Source organism: Callithrix jacchus, chromosome X, assembly GCF_049354715.1.
Source record: "Callithrix jacchus isolate 240 chromosome X, calJac240_pri, whole genome shotgun sequence".
Taxonomy (NCBI): domain Eukaryota; kingdom Metazoa; phylum Chordata; class Mammalia; order Primates; family Cebidae; genus Callithrix; species Callithrix jacchus.
In genome coordinates, this window is record NC_133524.1 from 68,614,534 (window position 1) to 68,620,072 (window position 5,539).

Consider the following 5,539-nt stretch of genomic DNA (forward strand, 5'->3'; position numbering starts at 1 on the left):
TTAGCCAGGTGTGGTGGCAGGTGCCTGTAATCCCAGTTACTCTGGAGGCTGAGGCAGGAGAATCACTTGAACCCCGAAGGAAGATGTTGTAGTGAGCTCATTCCACTGCACTCCAGCCTGAGCGACAGAGCAATAGTGCATCTCCAAAAAATAATTAATTAATTAATTAATTAAAATAAAAAATATTGGAATTCATTTCATAACACTACATGGTCTAACTCATTCATTTTTTTCATTTATTGCATTTAACTTAATGCATGGTAAAAAGCAAAAATCTTAATTATACATTTTTTACATATGTATAAACCTATGTAACCTCTCCCCGGATCAAAGTACTGAATATTGGCTGGATGCGGTGGCTCATGCCTGTAATGCTAGCACTTTGGGAGGCCAAGGAGGGCGGATCAACTGAGGTCGGGAGTTCAAGACCAGCCTGACCAATATGGAGAAACTCTGTCTCTACTAAAAAATACAAAATTAGCTGGGCGTGGTGGCGCATCTCTGTAATTCCAGCTACTCAGGAGGCCGAGGCAGGAGAATTGCTTGAACCCAGGAGGTGGAGGTTTTGGTGAGCCGAGATTGCACCATTGCACTCCAGCTTGGGCAACAAGAGCAAAACTCCGTCTAAACAAAATATCACACCTGTAGTCTCAGCACTTTGGGAGGCTGAGGTGGGCAGATCACAAGGTCAGGGGTTCAAGACCAGCCTGGCCAACATGGTGAAACCCTGCCTCTACTAAAAACTACAAAAATTAGCGGGGTGCAGTGCTGCATGTCTGTAATCCCAGCTACTCAGGAGGCTAAGGCAAGAGAATTGCTTGAACCTGGGTGGCAGAGGTTGCAGTGAGCTGAGATCACGCCACTGCACTCCAGCCTGGGCAACAGAATGAGACTCCATCTCAAAACAAACAAACACACAAACAAAACCCAGAATATTTCCAGCTCCACCAAATGCTGGCTGCTTGTGCTCCCACTCAGGCATTACCCATTCCCAAGATTAACCACATTCTGACCTCTATAATCATAAGATCAGTTTTGCCTATATTTAAATTTTATATACATGGACTCATACAGAGTATGTACTCTTTTGCATCTGATGTTTTTTGATTCAACATTGTCTGTGAGCTTCACCTATGTTGTAGTTGTTGTTGTTGTTGTTATTTGAGACAAGGTCTTGCTCTGTTGCCCAGGCTGGAGACAGTGGTATGCTTATGGCTTACTGCAGCCTCAACCTCCCAAGCTCAAGTAATCCACTGCAGTCTCCCGAGTAGCTGGAACCACAGGCGCTTGCCATCATGCCTGGCTCATTTTTGTATTTTTTGTAGAGACAGGGTTTTGCCACGTCACCCAGGCTGGTGTGGAACTCCTGAGCTCAAGCCATCCACCTGCCTCGGCCTCCCGAAGTGCTAGGATTACAGGTATGAGTCACCTCGCCCAGCTCCCATTCATCTGTTGATGGGTCATTTCTACATGTGACTACTGTGAATAATGCTACTGTGTACAAGTATAGCCATGTACTGCATAATGATGTTTCAGTCATTGATGGATCACATATACAATGGAAGCACCATAAAATTATAGTACAGTATTTTTACTTTACCTTTTATGTATTTAGATATGTTTAGATATACAAATATGGCCAAGTGCTGTGGCTTATGCCGGTAATCTCAGCGCTTTGGGAGGCCGAGGCGGGCGAATCATTTGAGGTCAGGAGTTTGTGACCAGCCTGGCCAATGTAGTAAAACCCTGTCTCTATTAAAAATACAAAAATTAGCTCATCGTGATGGAAGGCACCTGTAATCCCAGTTACTCTGGAGGCTGAGGCGGGAGGATTGCTTGAACCCAGGAGGCACAGATTGCAGTGAGCCGAGATAGGGCTATTGTACTCCAGCGTGGGTGATGAGAGCGAAACTCTGTCTCAAAATAAATAAATAAATACTTTTAAAACCTTAAAAAATAGATACACAAATACTGTTGTGTTACAATTGCCTACAGGATTCAGTACAAACCTGTATACATGCTGTACAGGCTTGTAGCCTAGGAGCAATGGGCTATACCATATAACCTAGGTATGTAGTACACCATACCGCCTAGGTTTGTGTTAAGTACACTCTATGATGTTTGCACAGTGACAAAATCACCTAGTGATGCATTTCTTAGAATGTATCCCTGTCATTAAGCAATATATGACTCTGTCTGAGTTCCTGTTTTCAATTTTTTTGGGTCTATACCAAGAAGTAGAATTGCTGGATCATATGGTAATTGTACATTTAACTTTTTGAGGAATTGCCAAAGTGTTTTCCACAGTGGCTGCAACCATTTTACATTCACATCAGCAACGTACAAGGATTCCAATGTCTCCACATCTTTGTCAAAACTTATTTTTCTTTTGTTAAAGTCATAGCCATCCTATGGATGTGGAGTGGTATCTCACTGTAGTTTTTCCTTTTTGTCTCACTATGTCACCCACGCTGGAGTGCAGTGGTGCAAACATCACTCACTGCAATCTCGACCTCCCAGGCGCAAGTGATCTTCCAGCCTCAGCCTCCCAGAAAGCAGCCTCCGAAGTAGCTGGGACTACAGGTGCATGCCACCATGCTCAGCTAATTTTCCTATTTTTTGTAGAGTCCAGGTTTCATCAGGTTGCCCAGACTGGTCTCAAACTCCTGAGCTCAAGGGATCCTCCCGCCTTGTCCTCCCAAAGTGTTGTGATTACAGGCGTGAGCCCCTGTGCCTAGCCTCATTGTACTTTTCATTTGTCATTTCCCTAATGACAATCATGTTGAGCATCTTTTTATGTGCTTATTGGCCATTTGTATATCATCTTTGGAGAAATATCTATTCAAATCTTCAGTCCATTTTTGAATTAGGATTTTTTTTTTTGAGTAGTAGAAGTTCTTCACATGCTCTGAGTATTATCAGGTATGTGATTTGCAAATATTTTCTTCCATTCTATGGGTTGTCTTTCACTTTCTGGATAGTGTCCGTTAATGTTTGCAAATTTTAAATTTTGATGAAGTCCAATTTATTTATAGATATCTTTTTTATTTTTTTGTTTTATTCTATGAAAAATATTTATAGATATTTCTTCCTCTATATGTGTGTGTGTGTGTGTGTGTGTGTGTGTGTATATATGTTTTTAGACAGGGTTTCAGCTTTGTCAACCAGGCTGGAGTACAGTGGTGCAATCACTACTCACTGCAACCTCAACCTCCTGGGTTCAAACAAGCTTCCTTTGAGCCTTCCAGAGTAGCTGGGACCCCAGGTATGTGCCACCACACCCGGCTAATTTTTTACTTGGTAAACACAGGGTCTCCCCATGTTGCCCAGACTGGTCCTAAACTCCTGGGCTCAAGTGATCCTCCCACTTCAGTTTCCCTAAATGCTGGGATTACAGGTGTGAGCCACTGCACTTGGTCCAATTTATCCAGTTTTTTCTTTTGTTGCCTGTGCTTTTGGTGTTATATCCAAAAATCATTGCCAAGACAAATGTCACATAGTTTACCTCAATGTTTTCTTTTTGGAGTGTTATAATTTTAGTTCTTAAATTTAGGTCTTTGATCAATTTGGAAGGGTGTGTGTGTGTGTGTGTGTGTGTGTGTTTGTTTTTTTGGAATGAAGTCTTGCTCTGTTGCCCAAGCTAGAGTGCAGTGGCACGATTTCAGCTCACTGCAAACTCCACCTCCTGGGTTCAAGCGATTCCAATGCTTCAGCCTTCCGAGTAGTTGGGAATTACAGGCACTTGCCGCAGTGTCCGGCTAATTTTTGTATTTTTAGTAGAGACAGGGTTTCACCAACTTGGCCAGGCTGGTTCCGAACTCCTCATCTCGAGATCCACCCACCTCGGCCTCCCAAAGTGCTGGGATTACAGGCGTGAGCCACCACGCTTAGCGAGTTAATTTTTTAAAAATATGGTATAAGGGGCCGGGCGTGGTGGCTCACGCCTGTAATCCAAGCACTTTGGAGGCCAAGGCGGACGAATAGCCTGAGGTCGGGAGTTCAAGACCAGCCTGACCAACATTGTGAAATCCTGTCTTTATAAAAATAAAATAGCTCTCCGCCAGACCACTGTCGAGCCGCCATCATGGATACTAGCCATGTGCAGCCTATCAAGTTGGCCAGAGTCACCAAGGTCCTGGGCAGGACCGGTTCTCAGGAACAGTGCATGCAGGTGCGCGTGAAATTTATGGGTGACACGAGCCGCTCCACTATCCGCAATGTAAAAGGCCCCATGCGCGAGGGCGAAGTGCTGACCCTGTTGGAGTCCGAGCGAGAGGCCTGGAAGTTGCTCCGAGTTTGGCTGCTCGCTGGGTTTTGGATGTTGGATTTGACCACTTGAGATGGAAATGGTGTGTCACGATCTGGTCCTTTATTTTGTGCTGCCACACGTAAATTGAGATGGACCTTTAAATAAAGCGTTTGTGATACAAGTTAAAAAATTAAAATAAAATAAAATAAAAACATATGGTATAAGGTGGCAGGGTGTGGTGACTCATTCCTGTAATTTGCACTTTGAGAGGCTGAGGCAGGTGGATCATTTGAGGCCATGAGTTCCAGACCATCCTGGCCAACATGGCAGAACCCCATCTCTATTAAAAATACAAAAATTAACTGGGCATGGTGGCACATGCCTGTAATCCCAGCTACTTGGGTGGTTGAGGCAGGAGAATCGCTTGAACCAGGGAGGTGGAGGTTGTAGTGAGCAGAGATCGTGTCACTGCACTCCAGCCTGGGCAACAGAGCAAGACTCTGTCTCAAAAAAAAAAGGGGGGTAAGGTAAGGTAAGGATTCAACTGCATTCTTTAGCATGTGGATATAGTTTTTTCTGCGCCATTTGTTGAAGAGAGTCTCTTTTCCCCATTTAATATTGTTGGCACCTACTTGTCAAAAACCAATTGAGGGCCAGGTGTGGTGGCTCACACCTGTAATCCCAGCACGTTGGGAGGCCCAGGTGGGTGGATCACCTGACGTCAGGAGTTCAAGACCAGCCTGACCAACATGGTGAAACACCATCTCTATTAAAAAAACAAAAACCTTATCGGGGCGTGGTCACACACCTGTAATTCCAGCTACTCAGGAGGCTGATGCAGGAGAATAACCTGAACCCAGGAGGCGGAGGTTGCAGTGAGCCTAGATCTGCCACTGCACTCCAGCCTGGGCAACAGAGCAAGACCTCGTCTAAAAAAAAAATCAATTGAGAGGGGAGGACTCAAGATGGCGCTGTGAGAACAACCCAGGATTGAAGCTCTCCCTGGACGCACGGAGAGGGTGAGTCGGGGAAGCATTTCCAGACGGATCTTAGTTGCCCACAGAACGGGGAAATTCCCAGGTATAAAAGAGACGCGGGACGCCAGGCAGAGGTCTCCGCTGGCGTAGCCGGCAGCCGGTGCGGCTCCGGCCCGCGCCGGAGCGCAGAGGCGCTCCACAGCGCTCCATACAAAAGCGCACTGTTACGGGTGCCCTGTTGAACCCGCAAACTAAGACCCGAGAGGGCTGAACTTGAGACTGAACGGGTCTTGAACTGTGACCCAGCCCAGGA

General features: G+C 45.4%; 1 pseudogene; it reads left to right on the top strand.

The window, feature by feature from the left end:
* Positions 1–4,061: 4,061 nt before the first annotated feature.
* On the top strand, positions 4,062–4,444 carry LOC100390008 (ribosomal protein S28 pseudogene; annotated as a pseudogene).
* Positions 4,445–5,539: the final 1,095 nt, after the last annotated feature.